The sequence below is a fragment of the Rhinopithecus roxellana genome, chromosome 10 (assembly GCF_007565055.1).
Source record: "Rhinopithecus roxellana isolate Shanxi Qingling chromosome 10, ASM756505v1, whole genome shotgun sequence".
Classification (NCBI taxonomy): domain Eukaryota; kingdom Metazoa; phylum Chordata; class Mammalia; order Primates; family Cercopithecidae; genus Rhinopithecus; species Rhinopithecus roxellana.
Genome location: NC_044558.1, coordinates 77,587,705 through 77,607,403, shown reverse-complemented (window position 1 = coordinate 77,607,403; position 19,699 = coordinate 77,587,705). Strand labels below are relative to the sequence as shown.

The following is a 19,699-nucleotide window of genomic DNA, read 5'->3' as shown; positions in this document are numbered from 1 at the left end:
GGTGGGGCCTGGTAGGAGGTTTCTGGGTCATGGGTGTGAATCCCTCATGGCTTGGTGCTGTTTTCATGATAGTGAGTTCTCAGGAGATCTGTTCATTTAAAAGTGTATGGCACGGCGGGGCGCGGTGGCTCAAGCCTGTAATCCCAGCACTATGGGAGGCCGAGACGGGCAGATCATGAGGTCAGGAGATCGAGACCATCCTGGCTAACACGGTGAAACCCCGTCTCTACTAAAAAATACAAAAAACTAGCCGGGCGAGGTGGCGGCGCCTGCAGTCCCAGCTACTCGGGAGGCTGAGGCAGGAGAATGGCGTGAACCCGGGAGGCGGAGCTTGCAGTGAGCTGAGATCCGGCCACTGCACTCCAGCCTGGGTGGCAGAGCGAGACTCCGTCTCAAAAAAAAAAAAAAAAAAAAAGTGTATGGCACCTCCCCCTGCCAACTCTCTCTCTTGCTCCTGCTTTCACCATGTGAAACCCTGCTCCCACTTCACCTTCTGCCACGATTGCAAGCGTCCTGAGGCCTCCACAGATGCCGATGCCAGAGCTATGCTTCCTGTACAGCCTGCAGAAGGGTGAGACAATTAAACCTCTTTTCTTTATAAATTATCCAATCTTGGGTATTTCTTCATAGCAATGCAAGAATAGCCTAATACAAATTAGATTAGAATTTTTACATAAGCAATCACCCTGGATGTCCTGCTGAGCTGTATCTTTCTGGAGTCATTTATGAGAAAAACTGAACACACACACACATATTCCTAGACCTGATTCTTCCTCCAACTTTGCATCAATTTCAAATTAATAGAACTATGATTTGTTGAGATGATTAGGAACCTTTGCAGGAAAACAACTTCCTGAGCAATGCATGTTCCTTCTGATATTCTCATCAGCTTCATTTCCAAAGAAAAGGTGCCTGTTCTTTTCATGTGCTCTTCACTTTGTTTTATTTCACTCTTTGATGCTAAAAGTTAAAGTGTCTTCAACTTTTGTGCCGATTTCTTTGTAGATTGTATCACTTGCCTTGCTTAGAGATAAAACATACCTCTATCTCTGGCCTTAGGAAAATCTGAAAGCTCAGGGCTGCTCCCCAGAGCTAAGCTTTTATGGGCACATCTGCCTTTCACTGTCTTGGAAGATCATACTTAGGCCACCATGTCCCCCAATCATAGGGGTTGCATCCTAATGCCTACAAATAGCTCTATTAGATCCTCTTCCTTTGGGGGGTTTGGGATAAGAAGATGGGCATTTACTGTCCCTTTGGAGGGAACAGAGGTAACAGCACAATTGATTTTTCAAAGATAATCCACCTCCAGGAATCTTTCTTCCTCATCTCTCAAAGCTTCTAAAGTCTTAAAGCAAATAAAATATTTCAATAATTGTGAAAAAAGTATTTAAAAAAAAATCCATGTGTAGCAGATTCAGCATATTATTTCAAAATTTCTCATCTTTCTTGACACGTGGATGGAACCCGAGTTTGGCATCACTGTGTGCAGCTGCTTCTGCATGTTGGTCTGTCTGTGCAGCTGGGAACAGGGAGTACAGACTGTGGGTGGGTTTCTATGAGGGTCTGTGTGAGCATAGGGTCCATAGACTGTGGAGAGACTCAGGAAAGGCGGAAATGCTCCTTTTTGATTCCCCATCAAGAGGGAACCTGTCAAATCCAGGGCAGTTAATAAAATCCATCAAGTTGGAAGTTCTCCTTCAAGAGCCATGGAAGTGTGAGTGAAGTATCTGTCTCATCTTCAGGGCAGTCCATCCTATATAATCTCATTATGCTGGACTCACAAGCCCTGTGTCCACTGCCAGAGAAAGAGGTCCTGAGGAGCAACAAAGGTGTTCTGGTTCATCACATTCTATTTCCTTCAGCCTCTACTTGGGGCCTAGCCCAGGAGTAAATGCACAGTGGATACAGAGAGTGGAATAATAATAGCTTTGCATGAATATATTCATCCAGAAAAAAAGAAAGATACCATAATCAATGAACTAAATGTTCATGCCATGATGTTATTTTCAAAAACCAGCAAGTCGCAGAAAGTAACTTCTCTTGAAAGTAGAAAATATTGAAGGAAGAAAATAAGGACAGAAATATGTGAAATAGAAATAAAATATACAATGGTAAAAAATCATCAAATGCAAAAGGTATTTCAGTGAGAAGACAAATGAAACTGATTTGAATCTAAGAAGACTGATGAAGGAAAGTAAGAGAATGAATAAATTGCAAATATTCACAATGAAGATAGGGCATCATTAAAGATCCTATGTACATTTAAAAGAATAAATCTATAATATAAGCAGTATTATTTTTAAAGAAAAAAATTCAGGTAACAGTCAAATTCCAAGAAAAATACTGAGAATATATAATGAATTTGATACAAGGAGAAAATTGGAATATATCTGTGTTTAATAAATGAACTGCATGAATTTTTCTTAGAGCCTTATCTAAGCTAGCCCTAATTCCCTAATTATCTTCTATTATCCAGTTTTATTTTTATAGCAGTTATCACTACCTAAAATTATACCATCTTCTATATATCTACTGCCTGTCTCCTTTCACAAAATATAAGTCTTTTTAGAGTCTTGAGACATTGTGGATATACTTTATTGTTGATTTTAGGCAGTGGAGAAATCAGTTATATTTTTTATGGGCAGATAGTCTATTATATTTTTTAAATCTCCAGACTATGTGTTTATGTCATTATATTTATTATAAACATTTGTTTAAAAGTATTTTATTTTGATCCTATTGAAAAACTAAGTAATAGGGGATAAGAGTCCTCTCTATCTTGATCAACTCCACAATCCTGGAATCTAGAGTAAGACTGACTCACATTAAGTACTCAAAAATATGTTTAAAAAACAAAAGCACACAGGAAGAAATAAATTTATTCACATTATAACTAATTTCACCATCTGAGAAATTTTTATGGCAGGAAATCTTGTTACCAGTGTACAGTGGTGACCACAAATAGAGAAATGAGAAAATTTCCACCCAAAGAGGTGACTTTCAGAGATTCTTTCTTCTCCCTGTCTTCTACATTTTTTGAAGTTTCCTTCCAAAATACTCTCTTGTAAATTTTCGAATATATTAGATTTTTTAATACTTCATTATTGGGTGAACCCACCCCAGTATTTCAACATAGGCTCCTTTCTACTTTCCCTAAGTGTTGGCTGGTCTGAGAAATAAAGGGAAAGAGTACAAAAGAGAGAAAATGTTAAAGCTGGGTGTCTGGGGGAGATGTCACATGTCGGCAGGTTCTGTGATGCACCTGAGCCATAAAATCAGCAAGTTTTTATTAGCAATTTTCAAAAGGGGAGGGACTGTACGAATAGGGTGTGGGTCACAGAGATCACATGCTTCAAGGGCAACAAAAGATCACAAGGCAGAAGGTCAGGGCGAGATCACAAGGTCAGGGCGAAACTAATGAGTCAGGGCGATTACTAATGAAGTTCCATGTTCTGCTGTGCACACATTGTCATTGATAAACATCTTAACAGGGTTCAAGAGCAGAGAACAGGTCTGAGTAGAATTCACCAGGCTGGAATTTCCTAATCCTAGCAAGCCTGGGGGCGCTACAGGAGGCCAGGGTGTGTTTCATCCCTTATCTGCAACTGCATAAGGCAGACATCCCCCAGAGTGGCCAGAGGCCCCCCCCTCAATGGGAATGCATTCTTTTCCCAGGGCTGTTAATTATTAATATTCCTTACTGGGGAAAGAATTCAGCGATACCTCTCTTACCCATTTTCGGTAATAAGAGAAATATGGCTGTGTTCCGCCTGACCCACAGGCAGCCAGACTTTAAGGTTATCTCCCTTGTTCCCTGAAAATCACTGTTATCCTGTTCTTAAGGTGCCCAGATTTCATATTGTTCAAACACACATGCTTTACGAACAATCTGTACAGATAACACAATCATCACAGGGTCCTGAGGCGACGTACATCCTCAGCTTACGAAGATGACGGGATTAAGAGATTAAAGACAGGCATAGGAAATTATAAGAGTATTGATTGGGGAAGTAATAAATGTCCATAAAATCTTCACAATTTATGTTCTTCTGTCACGGCTTCAGCGGGTCCTTCCGTTCGGGGTCCCTGACTTCCTGCAACATTTCATGACATTAAGCCCTTTTCTCACCAGACTACTTGTGTCTCTAAGTCTGTCTCCTCTGTCAGGAATTCCTGGGGGTCCCAGTGAAAAGGGTCCTCACCAGCATCCCCCTGGCCTGTGAACCCATAGGATCAACAGTCAGGTGACAGATGGAAGATGTGGCTTCCTGAGCTCTCCTGTAGGGCTGCACCTCATAAAGTCATAGGGGAAGGCTGCTAACATTGAAACGTTTTAGCATCTATTCTGGACTGTGGTTCTCAGAACTCAGGACCAAAGTTGGGCACTGTGTGTCAAGATACCTGCATAGAAAAGCCATCCTGGCGTTCAATGAGGAAAGAAGAGAAATTAGCAAAAATATGCAGTCAGGTCTTAGTATTAAGAATTGTATTTTCTCCCTGCAAAGGCTACCTGAGAATATCCAGAGACTACAGAGGTCGTCAAGGTGACGCATCAATGTTTACATGTAAGTCATTCAAGATGTATCTCACTAGTTTGTGAATACTATACCCCTATTCTTTTGTCTCTCTTGTGCTTTAGAAATATTTCCAATAAACCAATTTATCAAGGAGGGACCAGAGGAGGAAAAGGCCAACCCTTCAGCACTGCATTCCATTTTTGGCCATACTCCCAGAAATTATAATTATAACCCCAAACAACAATCCACTCATTAACAATCTGCAAATAACATGCAGTACAGGATGAAGTTTCTAAATTGCCTTCAGCCAGAGGACTCTCCAAACCACTTCATTGTCACGATCAACATGGAAAATCAACTTTCAGAGCAGTCTGAAGAATGTGCATATTCTTCTTCTAAATATTGTGAATATTTAAATATTGTATTGAATATCCTAATATTTAAATATTGTATTGAATATCCTAAGAGCATATTTTGAAAGTTTGTTTTTCTGTAATACATTTAAGTATAGAGAGTTTCATGATTTAGTCATAAACACTAAAAGCAAACAATTATAGCACTTGTCAAATAAATACATAGAACAATTATGCTAGTGGTTCACCAATCCCGCACTGAGAAGCCTTTTTTTTTTTTTTTTTTTTTTTTTGAGACAGAGTTTTGCTCTTGTTGCCCAGGCTGGAGTGCAATGGCACGAACTCAGCTCACTGCAACCTCCACCTCCCAGGTTCAAGCCATTCTCCTGCCTCAGCCTCCCGAGTAGCTGGGATTACAGGCATACACCACCACACCTGGTTAATTTTATATTTTTAGTAAAGATGGGGTTTCTCCATGTTGGTCAGGCTGGTCTTGAACTCATGACCTCAGGCGATCCACCCACCTCGGCCTCCCAAGAAGCCTTTTAATTAGGAGAAGAAGAAGCCAAACGGTGGTCTCCTGCCCTCCTTTAACTCCCCATCTCATGAATTAGATTTTGTTTCATGAGGGCACCAAAGAACTCTCATCTCAGTCCTTTCTTCATCAAGGGCTAACCTTGTTTTAGGGACTTAGCAGAGGCGTGCTAAGATTACAGACTCTGAAGTCAAAGTGCTCTAAGTTCAAACATCAGCTCTTGTACTACTTAAGATCTTTCTAAACTCAGCCGGTCGTGGTGGCTCATGCCTGTAATTCCAGGACTTTAGGAAGCTGAGGCAGGCAAACCACTTGAGGCTGGGAGTGTGAGACCAGCCTGGCCAACATGGCGAAACCCTGTCTTTACTGAAAATACAAAAATTAGCTGGGCATGGTGGTGTACACGTGCAATCCCAGCTACTTGGGTGGCTGAGGCACTAGAATTGCTTGAACCTGGGAGGTGGAGGTTGCAGTAAGATGAGATTGTGCCACTGCACTCCAGCATGGGCAAGAGAGTGAGACTCTGTCTCAAAATAAATAAACAAATCCATACAATTCATGTTACCTCCTAATATTCCATTTCCTCATCTGTAAAAGAGGCATTGAACATATTGTACAGTATAATTAGATTACAATAAAATAATGTGGGCGAATCAGTTGGCACTAAATAAAAGCTCAGTATATTAAAAAACTTACTATTTTTGTTTGTCTCCGCAATTCATGAAATTAGGAGCGAGTAAGTTTTGGGCTGCGATTTGGCTGTATGCTGTCTTATTGGGAAACGCCTGAAACATTTTTAAAGTACTTTATTGTTGGTTATAGAAAGTGAGGAAATCAGATTTTTTTTATGGGCAGATATTCCACAATATTTTTTAAATCTCTAAACTATGTGCTTATGTTATTGTATTTATTACAAATATTTATTTTTAAATATTTTGTCTTATTTTGAAAAATTAAGTAATAAATGAAGAAGCTCGCTAGATTTACTGGGGATGGGAACTGAGCATGGGGGGTTACTGAGAAGAGCTGCAATTTACTGCACACAACTGACACTATCCACTGGTCAACAGCCACACAAAGGCTCATCTAAACATGCCACCATGCCCTCCTTACCGCTGGCTCAGAAAGCCTGCTTCTACGAATCTGCTACTATTTATTATATTATTGTTTTATTGCTTGAAGAACAGAAATGACAACCAATATTTGGAAAGCCCTAACTGAAATAGATAACTAGGGAAGCATGACTTTCCCTTGTGTGTCCAGAAGCACCAGGTATAAAGTACACAGGACACAATCAGGGGTTAAATGAGAAAGAGACATGTTAGATTTGGTGGTTTGACATGGAGTACTGAGCTGTCATGAAGATAACAGTGCACTAGATGCAGCATCACTGTGTTCTGAGAAAGTGATCAGATGGATCAGGCCTGTGAGAGGAGAAATCTCTGGGCAGATCCTGTTTAAGTCTGGAATTATTCATTGTCCAACCAGAAATTCCAGGTCCTGCTAACAATATGCTGCCTTCATGGATATCCAGAAGCCAAGTGGAAAGGGACTCATTTGCATTTAAATTAAATTTGTATAAATATTTTAGTAAAAATAAATAGAGACAATCGCAGTCTTGCCTAGAGTTGTTCCTCTTTGGCAGGAGAGGGAATAGAAATTGCCTATGTTATTGTGAGCTCTCTCCAGGCACCCAGAGAAGGGCAAGGGGACCCAACCTCTGAAGTAATGCATTTTCCACTGAACTGCATTGTGAGACAGAATGAGTTCAGACTTTCCTTTCCTCTACTTTTTCAAACCAGAATGAAAGACAACCCTATATATTTTCTAGAAATTTCTCAAAATTCTAGAAATGACCTCAGTTAGAACAGAGCGAAATGTGGATCTACTTAAATTCAAGAGATGAGCAGGTGGAGGCAGACTACAACAAGAATCAGCAATTCAGTTTGCAGTTGAAGCCACCGACTAAGTGCCTGTTCCTGGAACACCAAGCTCATTTCCACTATCTGCTCACAAAAGGACAGGAGCGTTCTAACATAGCAGAAAGAAAGCTTAACTTCAGGTTAGGGAGTGAGGATTTCAACAGGAGGGCAGAGGAAGTCTAGGGTGGGGTCTTGGTCAGGGAGACCCTCTCTGGAATGGCTGTAACAGGGTCTAACCAGGACAGACAGTAAATCAGGTGATTGACAGCTTCCAGATGAGCGAGACCTAAAGGATTTCCAGCCCAGAGGTGTGAGCTTAGGGCTGCCAAGGGTGCAGATGCAGGGCCAGGGCAGCCTCACTCACATCTGCAGCAGTCCATTCCCATAAATTCTATGTAAATGGCGCCCCCCGGAGTTGTGCTAGGTGTGGGCGAGGTCTCTGTTGGAAACTGAACATGGCATAGTCTGGCAATTTTGTCTGAGATGGTGGCAGTTAAATATCTTCTTCAACCTTCCTTCCAGCTCTGTACAATCAATACTTCTCAATTTCCTAAATTCTAAGTACTCAACTTTCCCCATAAACTGGGTCTTCAATCACTACATCTTGACTTAAAAGATTCCCTCTAACAGGGAAAATGTGTGTTCACTGTTATTGATGGAAAAAGTCAAATTCTATAAAATATTTAAAAAGGTTCATTCTGAGGCAAATATGAGTGACCACGGCTGGCTCAAGGCACAGCATCAAGAGTTCCTGAGAATATGTGCCCAAGGTGATTGGGTTATAGCTTGGTTTTATACTATACATTTTAGGGAGACATAAGACATCAGTCACTACATGTATGGTTTACATCGATTTGGTCCAGAAAGGCAGGACCACTCAAAGTGGGGACCTGAGGGTCATAGGTGGATTCAAAGATTTTCTGATTGGCAACTGGTTGAAACAGTTATTATCTAAAGACCTGGAATTATTACAAAGGACTGTCTGACTTAAGATAAGGGGTTCTGGAGACCAAGGTTCTTATTATGTAGATGAAGACTCATAGGTGGCTATGCTTTGAGGCAATAGATGGCAAATGTTTCCTATCCAGACCTTTAAAATGTTCTGGACCCTCTGGAAAAGACCTAGTAAAGAAAGAGAATTTGCTACAGAATGCAAGTATCCCTCACAAGAGACAACTGTGCAGGGCCATTCTAAAGCATGGCAAAGAAATACATTTTGGTGTAAAATACTTTGATTTCCCTCAGAGCCTGCTATCTGTCACGTGATATATGAAAGTCCGGTTGGAATCTGGTAACTTATTGTTACAGAGAGTCTGCTCTGTCAGTCTTGAGATACCTGTTTTAATGTTAATGCTGGTCAATTGTACCTGAACTTCAAAGGGAGGAAGGTATAATGAGGTATGTCCCACCCACCGCCCCCTACTCAAGACGGAGTCTCACTCTGTTGCCCAGGCTGGAGTGCAGTGGCCGGATCTCAGCTCACTGCAAGCTCCGCCTCCCGGGTTTATGCCATTCTTCTGTCTCAGCCTCGCAAGTAGCTGGGACTACAGGTGGCCTGAAGTAGTTTTGCAGTTTTCTTCGGAATCCCCTTGGCCAAGAGGGAGCCCTTCCAGTTGGTTGGGGGCTTAGAATTTTATTTTCGGTTTTCACCCCTCATGTTTGTTCATATTGAGGTCTATTTCTCAAATATGTCGATGCTCCTGAAAGTCAAATGATAGGAACATGGCAAATAGCTATGCATTTGATGAGGTGGTGTTTCAGATGGCAGTGAATTTTTCAAATTTTCCATGTAGAGGCAATGGCCAGCAATGTGAATCTTCATGTTTCCATTTTGAAATGAAGATATGTGCCTGTCATATACTGGAAAATCCACAAAATTCTGTTGAATAAATGTTGTGCAAAGAGGTTTGTAAACATTCAGAGGAAAGCTGAATTTTCCTGAAATGATCCCTATTTCAGTTCCAAGGGCTTTATGTATTAAAAAATATCAAATATTCTTCTATTTTTTTTTCCATTACAGCTCACACAAATGCACATGTGTTCTGAGAATCAAAGGGTCAGCCTTGGACACATCTGGCATATCAAGTAAAGGATTTCTCTGTAATTTTTGAAGAGATCTGGTGTAATGTGTGCTCCAATGTTCTGAAATGTTCATGAATCACTTAACTTGTGACTGACTCTAGAATTGTTTGTTATGTTTTCCATGAAAAGTGTTGTTTACGCACACAGAATCTACTGCCTGCTCAAGCCTGCCTAGCTAAGCCATAATGTTTTCCAGGGATTCACTTCTCACCATTACAGCCTTGGATGGGGCAGGTCTGCTTGACCCTGGAGTATTCTAGTTCCCTTGCAGTCACTGTTCAGGAATGTATAGACCTATGACCTTACTAAGATGAACAAGATATAAGGAGAATTTTACTAGGGGAATTCTAGTAAAAAGCTTTGCTCTTCTAAAAAAGACATGTAGGAAGCTACCTGCTGCCTTCCTTATGAGGAGCCTCCTACCTCGTTTGATGGCACTTGACATATCAGGTGCTACCTTACCACTAGTCTAAGGGAGACACCATTCTGAGGAGGATGGTTGTGCAGAGAGATGAATGGAACCTGGGACAAGTTGACATTGCTGAACTGTTGACTTTGCCAACTTAGCAACCCCACTCCCTGCTGCTGGATCTTTGGGCTTTCTAAGAGAGAGAATAAGACCCTTCATTGCAGAAGTCTGATGAGCCAGGATTGTATTTTGTGATTCACTGGTGCTCAGAAGCAGGCATAGTGAGTCCTTGTGATGTTGTTTTGTTTAGTTTGGTTTTCATTAAATTTGGGGATAACTCGTGGTATTCGTAAGGCCGCCTCTTCAAGTATGCTATAGCAATTTTCTGTTTTGCACTCTGAAGACAATACAGGTGAATAGGATTTGAATCTATCCCCATATAACTTTAAATATAGTAGAAGAGGCAGATGTACACACAAGGTAGAATCCATGGAAAAATAGGAAATAGGAAGACCATTATGATATTTGCTATCAAGCAGAATTGAGTTTATCTGCAAATAACCGTGAAATGAATCGTAATGGCTTAAACATTAGAGATTGTTTTTCCTCACGTGACAGAATTTCTAGAGGTTACTGGAGTTAGTACAGGAGTTTAGAGGAATCAAGAGAATGTTTTGGAATCCTTCGGCTTTTTCCTTATCATTGAAAAGTGACCGCTGTATCTCATGCCATCACATCCTAATCAACACAAAAATATCTAGAAGAGATGATGCCAGCCGTATCTCTCCTATTATCCATAAAAGTTTGGCAAGAAATGCCTCACAGAGATTTATGCATAGACTTGTAGTTTAACTTAGGTCAAACAATCACTCTCATCTTTAAAGATGACCTGACAAAAGGAGAGTAAGTCTGTCAGTCACCTTGAGTTAGCCTCACCACTGCCCAAACCAAGAACGGGCAATTTTAAGCTTGAGAAGTAAAAGGGACTGAGAAAATAGACAGCTATTAGAGAATGCCACCTACCTGATGTATGACATTGAGCTGGAGCCTGGAAACAGTTGAGGCTGGAGAGGGAGGTAGAATGAGATTATGATGCTGTGGCTGGGCTGAGCAGCTTTGTCTATTCTCCAAGAGCAAAGGGGAAGAACATGGTCCCATGATGGTACACCCTGGGCACACTCAAAGACTGTGAGAAGGAAAGAGGAATTAATTTCATTTAAACATCATCACTTGACAAGACGTCCACACTATGATATCTACAGTAGGTTTTATATGTTTTGTCTTGGAACTTGTCTTAGACATTTAGGTATTGAAAACACTAAGATGAAGAAGACAGAGAATTGCTTCATGCTTTTATTTCCCCCCCACACCCCCAAAAAGGAAGTTGTTTAATAAAGTTGCTCTCCTCTAGAGGAATAAATTGTAAATGGGATTTAAGTTTTCATTAGTAGTGTATTATTGGGTAGCTATGTAGAGGTAAAGAACTTCAAGTTTAACCAGGACATTATCTGAGTTTCCCAAAATACCAATTTTAAACAAAACTCACTGTTACATGTTTGAAAATGCAACTTCACAAATTAATTGGGATATAATTCATAGACCACACAACCGTGCATTTAAAGGGTGCATTTAAATGGTTTTATTAGGTTCACAGCTACCAGCAAAATCTGATTTTAGAACATTTTCACCCCGCAAAAAGAAGCACTGTGCCCATTGCCAGCCACTCCCATGACCCTCCATCTCCACCCTCCCGGTGCTAAGTAACGACTAATTTAAATTTCGTGTCTATAGTTTTGCCTGTTCTTGACATTTCAAACAAATAGAATCACATAACATATGATGATCTCTTGGGACAGGATCCTCTCATTTACCATAATGTTGTTAAGGTTCATTTTTGCTGTAGGATGCATCAGTAATTCATTTTTTTTAATGGATGAATGTTATGCTGTTGTCTAGATAGACCATAGTTTGTTTATGCATTCAAGTGGAGAGACGTTTGGGTGGTTTTCATTCCATGATTGTTATGACTATATTGCTCTGAAAATTCTTGTACAAGCTTTTGTGTGCACACATTTTCATCTTTCTTAAGTGCATACCTAGGTGTGGAATTGCTGGGTCATTTAGTAACTGTGTTTAGCTTTTTGAAGAACATCCAACTCTTTTCGAAAGTGGTTGCACTATTTTATATTCTCACCAGGAATTATGAAGTCTTCCATTTCTCCACATCCTGGTCGACGTTAGTTATTACTTGTCTTTTAATTGTAGCCGCCCTAGTGGTTGTGAAGTGTAACCTTACTGTGGTTTTGATTTGCATTTCCCTAATGGCTAACGATGTTGAGCATCTCTTCCTTTGCTAATTGTCCATCTGTGTATTTTTTTAAAAGAGAAATACCTTTTCAAATACCTTGTTGGAGAATGACATTCACTGGGGCAGGAGGCAGGGGTGAATGACGCTAGAGATGGAAAGAGCTATGCCCACATCTGAGCTTGATAGGATCTGTCATGTTTTGTCCACTTCAGGTATTCTCACTGGTGACTTGCACTCTAGAAATTTTTTCTTTTTTTTGGGGGGACGGAGTCTCGCTCTGTTGCCCAAGCTGGAGTGCAGTGGCCGGATCTCAGCTCACTGCAAGCTCCGCCTCCAGGGTTCACGCCATTCTCCTGCCTCAGTCTCCCAAGTAGCTGGGACTACAGGCGCCCGCCACCTCACCCGGCTAGTTTTTTGTACTTTTTAGTAGAGACGGGGTTTCACCGTGTTAGCCAGGATGGTCTCGATCTCCTGACCTTGTGATCCGCCTGTCTCGGCCTCCCAAAGTGCTGGGATTACAGGCTTGAGCCACTGCGCCCGGCCCACTCTAGAAATTATTGAGGACCCCAAAGATGTTTTGTTTCTATACCTCAGGTGCATCTATATTTAATACATTATTATAACAATATTATATGATTATTATACTAATATATAACATTATTAATACAATATTAAACATTGAGATATTCAAAGTATTTGTTATTTCACTTAAAACTAACAAAAACAAACCTATTAAAAGTGAATATACATAAAATATTTTTATGAAAATTACATTTTTCAAAAGAAAATTACTCTGAGGACAGCAGCATCATACTATATTTTTGCAATTATGCATAATGTTTTCTTTAATAGAAGACAGCAGGATTCTCATCTCTGCTTCTGCATTCCATCTGAGACAAGATGTTGGAATTGAAGCAAATGAGAAACATAAAAAAAATGAAGTAAATAAAGAAGCTACGGCTTCACCCCAGTATATTGTTGGCAGGAGAAACAGCGGCAAATGCAGGAAGCTAAAGGAAAATCAGTGTTGCCAGAGAGAGATACGGAACTGGAGCCTGGAATGAGGTGAGGCTGGAGAGGGAGGTAGGACAAGACTTTGAGGCTGTAGCTGGGCTGAGTGGCTTTGTCTATTCTCCAAGAGCAAAGGGAAGAACGTGGCCCCATGGCAGCGTGTTTCGGGCAAATGAGACTTCTGAACTGGGGACCTTGAAACAGGAGGGCCCACATTACCAGCGATGTAGGAAGTGTCTGTTCAGTGGCAGAGTGCAAAGAGGATGGTGGGGGCACTGCCTCCCCGTGTAACCGCAATAGGTCCCTTACCCAACACATGCAGCAAGTCAACACCTAGAGCCATGAGGTTGCAGCACAGAAAGGGCTTCAATCATAAGGCCACCAAAGGAGGACATGGGAGGAAACCTCAAATCCATCTCCGCCAGGAATTTGGGGCTAGGGTTTGAAGAGATTTGGTATAGGCTGAAGGGTAGAAATTGTTGATTGGTTGAAGAATGCAGGGCGAAGCCACGGGCCTGGGGAGAGAAAGAAGCTGTATTCTCATGCTGATCTCATTCCTCTGTGGGGGGGTCTACACACTAGTTGCTAGAATTTGGGGTCTGAAAAACATCCTAAGCAATCCCTAAACAAAAGCCCCATGAGCTGATGGTCAGAGGTCCTGTCGACAGGAGCAATGGGAATGCAAGTCAGTCCTTCAAGGGTCTCATGACCCTGTGTCCAAAGTCCTGCCTGTAGGAGGAGCAACAGGAAAGCACCGGGTGAGGACCTGGTGCTACTGGGCTTCTAGCAACAAGGAAGGGGCCAGAGTACAGCCTGAGGCATCCTTAGCTGTAACTCTATTTCTGTCCAAAACCTTGTATGCAATTCTTATCAATCCTGGGGGGATGGCTTCACCCAGGGCCTGACATGGGAAAGGCTGCTGAGGTCAATAGTGACAGCAGCGGCAGCCCTGGCAGTGGAGGAAGTCACCATGGGTGACTGAGAGGTGTCTCTTTCCAAGTTCTGTGCTGAGTGCACATTGCAGTTTGGTGTTTTTGCGGGAAGGAGATTCTGAAATTGAGTTTAGCATGCAAGACATTTATTTGGGAGTGTCCTTGATATAAACATCTATGGGAGAAGGGGGAGAAAGCTGGCAGAGCAGGATGTTGTGCTGGGAGGTGGTCCCGGAGGCCTCAGCCCATTCTGTTTGTGCTCAGGAGCCCACATGGCCTGTTAGAGCTGGAGCTGTGCTGCATCGGGTCAGGTATTTACTCCTCAGCAATGATAACTACCCAAGGGGTCCACCTTGCCCACTGCCTAAACACAGTGGATTCATCAAGACAGGGGAATTGCAATACAGAAAGAGTAATTCACACAGGGCCAGCTGTACGGAAGACCTGAGTTTTATTACTCAAATCAGTATCCCTGAGCATTTAGGGAGTAGAGTTTTCAAGGACAACTTGGTGGTTTGGAGGAAGCCAGTGAGCCAGGAGTGCTGACTGGTCAGGGATGAAATCACAGGGAGTCGGAGCTGTCTTCTTGCACTGAGTCAGTTCCTCGGTGGAGGTCACAAGATCAGATGAGCCAGTTTATCAATCTGGGTGGTGCCGGCTGATCTATCAGGTGCAGGGTCTGCAAAATGTCTCGAGCACTGACATCAGGGGCAGCTTAGGGAGGGTCCGAATCTTGTAGCCTCCAGTTGCATGACTCCTAAACCATAATTTCTAATCTTGTGGCTAATGTGAGTCCTACAAAGGCAATGTAGTCTCCAGGCAAGAAGGAGGTCTGCTTTGGGAAAGGGCTGCTTCTATCTTTGTTTAAATTATAAACTTTGTTTAAACTACATGAAACTATGTCCTTGTTTAAACTGTAAACCAAGTTTCTCCCAAAGTTAGTTCAGCCTAAGCCTAGGAATGAACAAGGACAGCTTGGAGGTTAGAAGCAAGATGGGGTCAGGTTAAGTTCTCTTTCACTGTCTCAGTCATAATTTTGCAAAGGCGGTTTCACAATTATTACTATTATTGACTGGGAGCCACCCCTAAAAGGGCACGACCTTGGTGGGAAAGATTTTCTTCATTGGCAACAATGCAGGCAAGATTTGAGGGCTGTCTTCCAGTCATTTGTGACCTAAAGCTGAGCTGCATGTGTGGGATCAGGCGGTCTCAGATCCACATGCCCCTGTCACCGTGGTATTTTAAATACTTCATCTCATTTGCTCTTCATATCAGCCCTATGAAGCAGTGACTTTATTTTCCTCTTCGACAGGTGAAGAAACAGACTCAGAATAGTCCTTGAGCTTGCCATTGGGAAGTGAAAATCAATCGCTTGAATAAATGTAAGGACTCAGGTAAGAGGCATGGGTACAGACCAAGACAGCTCTAATGTCCCCTCTTGGTTTAACTCTTCTTGCTGCCTCCAGGTCCCTGGTTTCCCTGTTCTTAGAGCATTTACTTTAGAGGATTTGCCACTGGGGCTCTTTCTCTGCCCCTTGGAGATGCAAATCTGTTCCAAATCCTCCTGCCAGAGTTAAAAACCTGGCCTATCTTTCTCAAGGACCTGGGAGCCATTCCTTTGAAATGTAGTCATCCAGGAACACGGGCTGCCCTATCTGTCTCTGTGGGAGGGAAGGAGCCTAACTTCAGCAGGAGTCTTGCTCCAAGTGTTAAAACTCCCTCTTGTCGTAAAGATACGAGAAAGTTCACTTTTCCTTTGGGGAAAGCCGATTCCCCAAGAAGGATGGCCTACATTTCCCTGACCCCAGGTCTTCACACACACACACACACACACACACACACACACACACACACACACACATTCTTCAGAGGAGCTGTGCTCAAACTGAGTTCTGGTCTCTTTACCGTATTGCAGTAGCTTTGAATGAAGCCTTCCATAACTCTGCCCGGTGCAATTTAGTTTTGACAGTTCTGTTCAAAATCATGGGCTGGAAGATACACTGGAATCAGGTTTAGAAACTCTAATGCATAGGTGAATGAGATAGGCAAGGAGAATTTGGCCATATACAAGATGGAATGGGGAAGATGCTGGAAGGTGGAGACCCCACTAGAGGAGTGAATAGTGTCCCCCCAAAATTACTTCTGACACCCTGGCACCTATGAGCCTTATTTTGGAACTAGGATTTTTGCAGGTGTAATTGAGCTAAAGATCTTGAGATCAAACCATCCTTGATTTAGGGTGGGCCCTAAATCTAAATATTAGTGTCCTTATAAAATAAAGCAGGGGAAGATTTGAGACACAGGGAAGGAGGCCTGTGAAGACAGAGGTGGAGACGAGAGTGCAGCTGCCACCAGCCGAGGCAGGAAGACCTGGAGGCAGCACAGGCAAGGGAGGATCATCCACTAGAGCCTTCATAGAGAGTGTGACTCTGCCGGCCAAACTTCCGGCTTTCTGTACTGTGAGAGAATCAACCTGTATTGTTTCAGGCTGTTACGTTTGTTGCATCTGCCTCAGGAAATGAAGGCACCCATCTAAAAGCTCCACGGTCGTTACTCTGAAGAAATGTGTTAGTAGATCCCTTAGATTTGCCAAAAAGTGCCAGAAGTCTGTCGTTTGCTGTCAGATCCTTTCATTTTTAATTTTTTTTAATTCTTAATTTTTACTTTTTATATTTTATTATTTATTTATTTATTTTGAGACAGAGTCTCACTCTGTCAACCAGGCTGGAGTGCAGTGGCAGGATCTCAGCTCACTGCAGTCTCTGCCTCCTAGGTTCAAGTGATGCTCCCACCTCAACCTCCTGAGTGGCTGAGACCACAAGCACTCCCCACCACGACAGGCTAATTTTTTGTATTTTTGGTAGAGAGGGGATTTCACTATGTTGCCCAGGCTGGTCTTGAACTCCTGAGCTCAGCAATCCACTTACCTCAGCCTTCCAAAGTGCTGGGTTACAGACTTGGGCCATCACACCTGGCCTTAGATTATTTTTAAATGTCAGCAAACAACTGATGTTTTTTCCTCAGTTCTTTCCAGGCCAGCATGTAAGGGGCAAAGGCAGGTAAGAAACAAGTCTCCGGGGGCAAGCACAGGCTCCAAGTACCCCATTAAGAACCTAGACTTGATTTCGAATTTGAGCTACATTGAATTGTTCCAGGTGAGCGGTGACTTCTGCCTGATGGGGTGACAGTTGTTGGTCCTGAATATGTTTACTGTCCTCCTAATTCAAGGTCAGAGGGGGCATCTTTTTTTTTTTTTGAGACAGAGTCTTGCTCTGTCACCCAGGCTGGAGTGCAGTGGTGCAATCTCGGCTCACTGCAAGTTTGGCCTCCTGGGTTCACGCCATTCTCCTGCCTAAGCCTGCTGAGTAGCTGGGACTACAGGCACCCGCCAACATGCCCGGCTAATTCTTTTTGTATTTTTATTAGAGACAGGGTTTCACTGTGTTAGCCAGGATGGTCTCAATCTCCTGACCTTGTGATCCACCTGCCTCGGCCTCCCAGAATGCTGGGATTACAGGTGTGAGCCACCACGTCCAGCGGGAGCATCTTTTGCTACTTAAGACGTGGACCTGTGTCTCAGCCTAGAAGTGTGGAAGAATGAACCTGGATAGTTGAGTAGAAGGCACATCACACAAAACACTGAAACTGCCTTTGCAAAAATTAGAGCAGTGAGGGAAGTCTTGTATGGCTGACTCCATCTTGCCTCAAGCCTGGCAGGCCATTTATCTTCACTCATTCTGGAGCACAGGCCAAGCTAAACATGGGAGGAATTTATAGTTTAACTGAGAGCAAGGATGATTAATAGTGCCTTCCTAAAACTAATTCCTTCTTGCTCAGGGACCAAAAACTGATGAAAGGCCTGAAGATGAGGATCATGGGAGGAGTCTGAATTCTGCTAAAATGTAGGCATCATTTCTATCATTCTTACTACTCAGGAGTCATGTGGTCAGAGGTCACAAGATTTGAGCCTCCCCCAATTGCTCCTATGGATAACTTCACTACTGTAGAGCCTAAGATTGGTCTCTCAAGATGCTTTTTCAGACCTTTGCATTCTGGTAATCAACTGGCTTCACTTGGACTCGTGAGTCATGACTGAACCCATCCTGTGGCCCCACGTGGCGATAAACTCAGCACACAAGGATCATTTTCCACACTTCTATGATTTCATATCCAACCAATCAATGGCACCCATTTTCTAGCCTCCTGTTCACCAAAGCATCTTTGAAAAATCCTAACCTCTAAGCCTTTGGGAAGACTGATTTGAGTAATAACTCTGTTCCCTGCATGGCTGGCCTAGTGTCAATTAAACTGTTTCTTTACTGCAATACCATGGTCTCAGCGAATTGGTTTTGTCTGTGCAATGGGCAAAAAGAACCTGTCTGGTGAGCATCTCCACACATTCAGGAATTGTCTATCTAAGACAATGGAGTTATTTTCACCCTCAACAAATGTCTCAACTCTGTGACATTTTAAGCAAATCTTAACTTTGACTTATGAATTCAAGAAGGAAAAAAAAGTAAGAAACTGTGATTGTAATAGTTCCTCTGGACATCCTCCCCACTGGAGACAGGCTCCTTGCTGTTGTGTGGTCACTGTTCCCATTAACCTAATGAAATCTACACTTGTAAATGAAGTCCTGGGGTCCGGACTAAATGTTCACAGTCTGGCCACATGCTAGTATTTCATGTGCTAGCCCATATCTTTAAATAGACTCATGGAAATGTGTTAAATGATATAACAGAATAAAAATCAAGCTTAACTTAAAGATGACTCTCTTTTTTTTTCTATATGAGGAAATAAAGCAATTGAACATTTCTTTGCACTTTATGTTAAATTAAATTCTAACATGTATAGAAAAAAGAAAAAATGCACTCTGATGATGAAGGAACTGAGTCAAATTCACAGCCAGTGTCTTTTTTTTTTTTTTTTTTTTTTTTTTTTTTTTTTTTTTTTTTTTGAGACATAGTCTCACTCTGTCGCCCAGGCTGGAGTGCAGTGGTGGTGTGATCTCGGCTCACCGCAACCTCTGCCTCCTGGGTTCAAGCGATTCTCCTGCCTCAGCCTCCCGAGTAGCTGGGACTACAGGCAAGTGCTACCATGCCTGGCTATTTTTTCTATTTTTAGTAGAGACAGGGTTTCACTGTGTTAGCCAGGATGGTCTCGATCTCCAGCCAGTGTCGTTTTAGTGAATGAAAAGAGTGAATCAAAACCCACAAAAAACCACTTTTAGCAATCAGTTGGCTTTTATTGTATTTGAAGATAATCAGCCATTTGCTTTGCATTGGAATTCATTTTGTTTTTATCTATTTTGCTAACAAATCAGACATTCAAGGTTTGCACACCCCAGGGGCAGGCAGCACACCGGTTTTATAAACCGGTGTCTACCCATTGCTTTGCAGAATACCAGACACGGGTGCTCCAATCCATGTAGTGTTGAGGCAGTGAAGTTTGTGTTCCAGGGACTTCAGAATTCCTGAATGTACTGGTGTTGATAAAAGGTGATGAGGTGAAGTAGAACGACTGTAAACTTAGAGGTTGGTAACATGTGTCCTAGCCCCTTGTCTGCAGTAAATCTCAGGAAAACAACATGCCCTTCTTGGGTTTCATTATCTCATCTGTAAATGAAA

General features: G+C 42.3%; 1 long non-coding RNA gene across 1 annotated transcript in view; it reads left to right on the top strand.

The window, feature by feature from the left end:
- The window catches only part of LOC104662467, a 37,771-nt gene that overhangs the window by 15,551 nt on the left and 2,521 nt on the right, over window positions 1-19,699 (top strand). Inside the window, exons 2-4 of the long non-coding RNA XR_004059744.1 lie at window positions 4,509-4,568; window positions 15,385-15,466; window positions 19,472-19,606. This is a non-coding gene — a long non-coding RNA (uncharacterized LOC104662467). The remainder of the gene's footprint in view (window positions 1-4,508; window positions 4,569-15,384; window positions 15,467-19,471; window positions 19,607-19,699) is intronic.